Source organism: Euphorbia lathyris, chromosome 5 (assembly GCF_963576675.1).
Source record: "Euphorbia lathyris chromosome 5, ddEupLath1.1, whole genome shotgun sequence".
NCBI lineage: Eukaryota > Viridiplantae > Streptophyta > Magnoliopsida > Malpighiales > Euphorbiaceae > Euphorbia > Euphorbia lathyris.
The window spans coordinates 90,254,545-90,262,980 of record NC_088914.1 but is presented as its reverse complement, the minus strand read 5'-3'; the positions used below and the strand labels follow the sequence as shown (position 1 = coordinate 90,262,980).

Below are 8,436 nucleotides of genomic sequence, written 5' to 3'. Positions count from 1 at the left end.
GGCATCGATTCTGCTGTACCATGCTCTCGGTGCTTGTTTGAGACTGTACAAGGCCTTTTTTAGCCTTAGTACCTTGATTTCTCCTTTCTCAACAATAAAACCCGGTGGTTGCTCGACATATATTTCTTCTTTGAGAAACCCATTCAGAAAAGTTGACTTCACATCTAGCTGATAAACTTTCCACGCCTTTTGTGCTGCTAGTGCAAGAATTGTACGAACTGTATCTTGCCTTGAGACAAGAGCAAATGTTTCGTTGTAGTCGACTCCAAATTGTTATGAGTACCCTTTTCCAACCAATCTCGCCTTATGCTTTTGGATTGAGCCATCGGGGTTGAATTTGGTTTTGAAAATCCACTTAATGCCAATAACATCTTTGTGCGGTGGTTTTTCAACTAGCTCCCATGTCTGATTCTTCTCGATCATCCGGATCTCCTCCTTTATTGCAAGCCTCCATTCATCATGTTGAGCTGCTTCTTCAAAACATTTTGGTTCAAGTGAAACATAAATACAAGATTCTACAACCTCGGTGTTGTCGTAGAGATCAGTTAAGAGTCTTGTCCTTCTTGGTGGAGATTTTGAATCGTTTGAATAACCATCATCATCACTTGAGTCTAAACTTGAGTCTTGCTGGTGCTCCTCCTGCGGTTGATCTTGTTCTGGCTGAGTATTTTGCTGAAATGATGGAATGTCCAACAGTCTCGTTTCTTCTTTGTTCTGCTCCCAATTCCAAAAAGCTTCGTCATCAAAATTGACATCTCTACTAATGACAATTTTTGATGTCTCCACGTTGTATGTAGCCTTTGGATTGAGAACTGTAACCAACAAAGATTCCTTTTTCAGCTTTTGCTTCTAGCTTGTGTCTTTTCTCAACTGGAACGTGCATGTAGCAGATACAACCAAACACCTTCAAATGTCTGACAAAAGGTTTATGCCCTGTCCATGCTTCAAGTGGAGTCATGTTTTGAACCTCTTTTGTGGTGTTGCGATTCTGAAGATAAACTGTTGTATAGACTGCTTATGCCCAAAACTTGTTAGGCATATTTTTATCTTTCAACATTGATCTGGCCATCTCCATCACTGTTATATTCTTTCGTTCTGAAACGCCATTTTGTTGAGGAGTATATCGAGTGGTGAGTTGATGATGAACACCTTCTTCGTCACAAAACTTGTTGAACTGTGTGGATGTGTACTCCGTGACACGATCACTCCTGATTGTCTTCAGTTTGCAGCCACTTTGATTTTCTACCAGATTTTTGAATTTTCGGAAGATATTCAGAACCTCAGATCTGTCTTTCATGAAATAAACCCAAGTCATTCTTAAGTAATCATCTATGAATAAGATGAAATATTTACTGTTGTCAAGTGAGAGAGTCCTCATTGGCCCACAGATGTCTGTGTGTACCAATTGAAGCTTCTCCTTTGCTCTCTAAGCCTCGCCTGTATGAAATGAATGACGACTCATTTTTCCTAATTGACAGTTGTGACAAACTCCAGTGCAGTCATAGATTGTGGGTAGATCTTTCACCATTTTCTGTTGAAAGAGTAACTTCAACTTTGAAAATTGCTGTGTCCAAACCTCTTGTGCCAAAGCCAACTGTTAGCTTCAGTTTGAGCTTTCATTGCTGCCATAGCAATACTTTCCCATTTAATAGAAAATGCTTTGTTCTCCATCTTCACACATACAAACTCCCGTTGTTGAGAATCATAAATTGCACAAGTGTTACCTTCAAAGTGCAAGGAAAAACCATTAAGCATCATCTGTGGCACACTAAGAAAATTTTGGCTCAACCTAGGAACATACAAGACATCATTTATTAGTCTTGTTCCTTTCTTCGTGTTGATGGCGATCGTTCCTTTGCCTTCCGATTTTACGATAGCTCCATTTTCCATCGTAATTGGAACTTGAACAGATTCATCCAGTTTGGTGAAGATGTGAGAGTCTTTAGACATATGGTTAGTGCAACCACTGTCTATTAACCGCATATCTTTATTTTCTGTAGCAGCTTGGCAAGCAACGAACAAGTGATCTTCTTCATCTTGAGTCTCATGATTGGCTGCAACTTGCTGTTGTGGCTTGTTTTTGCAGTCATTTTCGGTGTGACCGAATTTGTGACAATAATTGCATTTGGGTTTTCCTTTCTTCCAGCAATTTTTCTCCAAGTGGTTTGTAAGTTGACATATGCCACAAGGAGGAAATTTCCCTTTCTTGTCTCCATCTTTCGATCTCCAATTGTTTCCCGAATTTTGGCCTCCTTTTCCTTCAGATTTATTTTTTGATTTGAAAGAAGAGGATTTATTTTTCTGTCTGGACTGCAAAGCTCCCTCAGAATGAATTCCTACTTGTCTGCAAATTCTTTCTTCATGAGCTTGTAGAGTGCCTAGTACTTCGGTGACTGATGTCTGGGAAAGATCATTGGATTCGATAACGCTGACGACTGAATCAAATTTTTCAGTCAGTGTAATCAAGAGTTTTTGAATAACTCTCTGATCACTAATATCTTCTCCATAAGCTCGTAGCTGGTTCACAACTTCATTAACTCTTGACGAGTAGATTTTGATACTTTCGCCATCTTTCATTTTAAGGTTCTCGAAATCTCTCCGAAGAGTTTGGAGCTTGATGTTGCGAACTTTGCAGTCCCTTGAAATTCATCTCTCAATATTTCCCAAGCTTGTTTAGCCGTGGTGGCATTCATGATTCTTGGAAAAATTGAGTATGCAACAGCATTGTGAATTTTTGCTAGTGCATTTGCATCCTTCCGAGTCAATTCCTTTTGCTGATCTGGAACCGGCTTGGCGGTGCTGGCTGATTTTGGAGTTGGTTCTGCTTCTGCTGATGGAGAATTTTGTGGAATTCATTGTTCTACAAATTCGAAGCACGCAGTATCGTTCTGAATTTGATGCTCCAAAAATCATAATTTTCACCGTTGAACATCTGGACAACGAGTGTTGAGTTGGTGACTGCCATAGAGAGAAATAATATTTTTGTTGGATTTGGTTATATGGAGAAAAGGGAAATTTTTGATTTAGCCGCTTGACCGACTAAGCTCTGATACCACTTGTTGGAGGTATTGCGACAATTTAGAGGAAGCAATTAATTAATCGTAGAACATAATAATATTTCGTAGAAATGAATAAAGACTTGGAAATAAAATATATTGCTGAATGAAAATTGATTCTATTGAAATTTTTATTGAGTTACATACTCCATTACAAATCAAAGCTACATCTATTTATAAGCTTAATATACGCGTAAACACAATATATGAAAACATATAAAAAACTATTCACAATTCAACTGTCAACCTTACACATTTCAGCCCACATTTAGTTTCTGCTAACAAGTTTTCACACAAGTCCTCAATTCACATCAATTATCTGAAGATAATGTTTCAGGATAACTTGTGATATTTATGTGTAGTCTTTTACTTTATTAGTTTTATCTTTGTTAGTTGCATAAATACCAATGCAACCAACAATATATTTATTTTGTTTTTTATTATTATTTGACTTGCCCAAGAATGGCATACCAGTTATTATGCTTTATTTATTTTTTCTTTTTTTTCATAATTTATTTATATCAATATAGACTTGCACATTAATTTGATCAATGAGTAATTAAGGGATGAAGTATGTAAACCTGAAAATGGCTTTTGTTTCTGCTTTTCTTCTCGTATCTTAGCGGCTGAACTCTTCCTTGACTTTAATTTTTCTGGAACTTGAGAGCTAATTTTAACAAGTTCTATTAGTTTTGGGCTGCATTTTCTGCATTTTCATAATACTAAAATAATAGTCATCCTTCTGAATCCTGAGTTTACAATGGCTTTTTTTTTTCTGGAACTTGAGAGTTGATTTTTAATAAGTTTTAGTTTTGGTGATATTTTCTTCTTCAAAATAAAATTAAAGATTTCAGACTACTTCTAGATCATAGACACCTCTTTGACTGATGAAAATGAGCAATTAAACGGATGAAGTATACCAACCTGAAAATGGCTTTTGTTTCTGCTTTCTTTTCGTCTCTTTCTGCGGCCGAACTCTTCTCCGGAACTTGAGAGGTGATTTTTGTAAGTTTTTATTAGTTTTGGGGATAATGAACTTATGCATTTTCTTATTTAAAATAAAATTAAAGGTTTCAGACTAACTAATAACAATGAGTAATAAAAGAGAAGAAGTATACAAACAGGAAAATGACTTTTTTTCTGCTTTCTTCTCGTCTCTTTCTGCTGCTGTACTCTTGTTTGGCTTTATTTTTCCTGGAACTTGGGAGGTAGTTTTAATAAGTTTTAGTTTTGGGGATAATGAACTACTGCAATTTGCTTATTTAAAATAAAGTAAAGGCTTCAGACAATGAGTAATTAAGGGATGAAGTATATAAACCTGAAAATGGCTTTTGTTTCTGCTTTTCTTCTCGTGTCTTTCTGCGGCTGAACACTTCCTTGGCTTTAATTTTTCTGGAACTTGAGAGGTAATTTTAACAAGTTTTATTAGTTTTGGGGACAATGAACTTCTGCATTTTCTTATTTAAAATAAACTAAAGGATTAAGACTACATTTAGATCATAGAAACTCCTTTGACTGATGGCAATGAATAACAAAAGGGATAAAGTACACAAACCTGAAAATGGCTTTTGTTTCTGCTTTCTTTCTGCTGCTTAACTCTTCCTTCTTTGGCTTTAATTTTTCTGCAACTTGAGATGTAGTTTTAATAAGTTCTAGTTTTGGGGATAATGAACATTTTCTTATTAAAAAAAAAATTAACTAAAAGCTTGATAGTTAAGGCACCAATCATATATCTTATATTAATCTCTGACACACCCCCACACGCAAATGCCCTTTGGGCTTGCAGCATGCACAATGAGATTGTGAGGACTCGAATCCTCGACCATTTGGTCCTAGAGGCTCTGATACCATGTCATGGAACGATTGAACTAAAAGCTCGAACTGATAGTTAATGTCCCAATCATATATCTTATATTAATCTCTAGCAAAGTACACAAACCTGAAAATGGCTTTCGTTTCTGCTTTTCTTCTCGTATCTTAGCGGCTGAACTCTTCCTTGGCTTTAATTTTTCTGGAACTTGAGAGGTAATTTTAACAAGTTTTATTAGTTTTGGGCACAATGAACTTTTGCAATTTCTTATTTAAAATAAACTAAGGTTTCAGACTACTAGATCATAGAACCTCCTTTCACTGATGGCAATGAATAACAAAAGGGATGAAGTACACAAACCTGAAAATGGCTTTTGTTTCTGCTTTCTGTCTGCTGCTGAACTCTTCTTTCTTTAGCTTTATTTTTTCCTGGAACTTGAGAGGTAATTTTAACAAGTTTTATTAGATTTGGGCACAATGAACTTCTGCATTTTCTTATTTAAAATAAACTAAAGGATTAAGACTACTTCTAGATCATAGAAACTCCTTTCACTGATGGCAATGAATAACAAAAGGGATGAAGTACACAAACCTGAAAATGGCTTTTGTTTCTACTTTCTTTCTGCTGCTGAACTCTTCTTTCTTTAGCTTTATTTTTTCTGGAACTTGAGATGTAGTTTTAATAAGTTCTAGTTTTGGGGATAATGAACTTGTACATTTTCTTATCAAAATAAAATTAAAGGTTTCAGACTAGATCATAGAAACCACTCTATCTGATGACAATGAGTAATAAAAAAGATGAAGTACACAAACCTGAAAATGGTTTTTGTGTCTCTTTGTGCAGTTGAACTCCTCTTTGGCTTTATTTTTATTTTTTTTTTCTGTTTGATGAATTTTTTTATCTGTTTGATGAGGATGAAAAGACACAGCTCTTTTCTTCCTTAATACCCTGAACTTGACCCTCTTAAGAGAGAAAAATAGAAGAGTAAGAAAGGATATATAAAAATGGAAACGAGGAGATAAATAAGAATAATCAATTTTAATTTAATAATTTTCTATTTTTTTATTTATTTTGGTTGTATTGGTGTACTTTGACTACATTTACTATATTTAATATTTTTAGTGTATTTTGGTTGTATCAGTGTATTTTGCCTTAATTTTATTTGTTATCTATAATTCTCTTTCTTTCCTTATGCTTTGAATTCAATGTGTTTCATTTTCTGTTCTGGAATTAAAGGTAATTAGTATGGGTGGTCATAAAAGTTTGGACAATGTTTTTAAACGGCTACAAAATTTAATTTGTTTCAATAAAATTATTTAAGTTTATTTTTATTTCAATAAAATTATTTAAGTTTATTTTTATTTCAATAAAATCATTTTGAATTTTTTTATTCACATTTTCGTCCAAAATTGCTCATATGGCATCTCAATGTCATGTCAGCGCCACCTGATATATTAAAAAAATATATAAGTATACATTTTCATTGATAATTGATATGGTACTTGTGTTAGTTTATAGTTAAAACCTTAATTGACAATCCTTATTTATTTGAGTTAATTTGTGGTTAATTTTTTTTATTATTATTATGTTACATGGTATTGAAACATGTGAGATGCATTTCATCAAAAAAAAATATTTAAAAAACATTCAAAGTGATTAAAGTGACTTTATTTTGATAAAAACAAATTTAAATGATTTTAGTAAGATAAATTAAATTGTTACTACTTTTAGAGATATTGTCCTATTATAAAGATGTTTTGGAATTAAATGCTCATTTAATGCGTATGGTCCCCAATTTTGAATTTGACATTTGCTTACTTTGTTTTTGACAACGTAAGTATTACTTTGTTTTTATCACCATTAGATGAACTTACTTTGTTAAAGTCCACCATCATCCAATGGTGAAAAAGACAAAGTAAGATTTACTTTGTCAAAAACAAAGTAACCATAGAAAGCACCTTCATAAAAATGTCATATAAAGTTGAAAGGTAAAGGCTATGCTTACTTTGTTTTTTACAAAGTAAGTCTTACTTTGTGTGTTTTCACCATTGGATTAATTTTATGCTCTATCATTCAATGGTGAAAACACACCAAGTAATAGTATTTTGTAAAAAACAAAGTAATCATAGAAGGCCCTAAAGTTGAAAAGCACACTTTATAAGTTTTGGTTTAGATGATAGCATACACTGCATTTATAGAGATTTTAGTTTCAATCACTATTAAATACATTATCAGAAAGGATTGAGATGTTTTAATTAAGATTAATGTAAGGAATAAGGTGTAAAATACTTTTAATGTTTAGAATCAGTAGCAATTTTATCCTCTAATGTCAAAAATGATGCAATTTTACCCCTTAAATTAGTAGACGAGTAATTTTATCTATAACATTGACAAATTTGGTCAATTTCAGACATTATTATAAAACACAAATATTATTTTTTTATACTACACCAATTGAATATCAGTTTGTTTTTTTTTTAAAAGAACTTATGTTTTCAGTGATTTAATAAAAGAATTGGAGATTAATATTTATAAATTCGGTGAATTTTTTTGTCCAATTCATACAAAAGACAATTTAATTTTTAATTTTATTATTATTATTTTTTTTTACGTAAAATCATATGTTTATGGTCTGTGACTAATGAGTGATATGCTTATATGTGAAGTATAGATGAAAATATTCATGATGAAGGAAGACAATTTGATGAATTATTTCTTAAATTGATCCAACTTGACAACGTTAGAGGTAAAATTGTAATTTAGACGTTCGAGAATAAAATTGCTCCTAACTGTAAACGTTAAGGATACTTTTTCACTTTATCCCTTAATTCAATGAAGATACATGTAATTAAAAAAAACAAATAAAATTAAAAAGACAAAGTTTTAGTTTATATCAATCACAGTATTTTTATAATGATCATTATCTAATTCAGAGTAGATGACACTAAGGTACAAAACTTGTGCATGATGTGGCCTTTAAGAATAGGATTGTAATCAAGTTGAGCCGAACCAAACTTTGATCTGCTTATGCTCGACTCGTTAAAAAATTGATGAATTCTAGTTCAAAATCTTATTCATGAGCTAGTTTTGAGCTTGTTCACAAATTTTGCTTGCAAGCAAATCGTTAATTTTACTCATTCTTAGTTATATTCATTTGATTTTTTTTAACAATAAAAAAACTACGTAGTTTTAAATATTTATAAAATTAAAATTCATTCAAAATTATGTTGTTTTACATTTCTCTCTTTATAGAATACTATTATTAAAAAGATAATCGAATAAAGTTTGCTTACAAATGTATTCGTGAACAAAGCTTGCACCCTATTGTGCACGGGCGGCTCCAAGAGGAGGCCATATAGGCGGCTCCCTAGGAGGGCATCTCATAAAAAAATTAATATTTTTTTATAAAATTCAAAACTAATTTCAATTATAATAAAATAATTATTAAGATTTCCATTGTTCAAAAATTATATCCGTAAATAATTAGTGTACTATGTCTGAATTTAATATTAATTATATATAAAAAAAAAATGGTACATAATTATAAGGTCCATCTGTTTTTACCTAATA

The 8,436-nt window shown here is 32.3% G+C and overlaps 1 long non-coding RNA gene across 2 annotated transcripts; it reads right to left on the bottom strand.

Annotated features, from left to right (window-relative positions):
• Positions 1-2,626: 2,626 nt before the first annotated feature.
• On the bottom strand, positions 2,627-5,421 carry LOC136230019 (uncharacterized). Of its 2 annotated transcripts, XR_010689240.1 has the most exons (5): positions 4,996-5,421; positions 4,612-4,678; positions 4,375-4,454; positions 3,981-4,256; positions 2,627-3,723 (listed from the first exon to the last, which is right to left on the bottom strand). It is a non-coding gene; the product is annotated as an uncharacterized lncRNA (long non-coding RNA). The 2 variants fall into 2 exon arrangements; XR_010689239.1 differs by having other exon boundaries at positions 2,627-4,256.
• Positions 5,422-8,436: the final 3,015 nt, after the last annotated feature.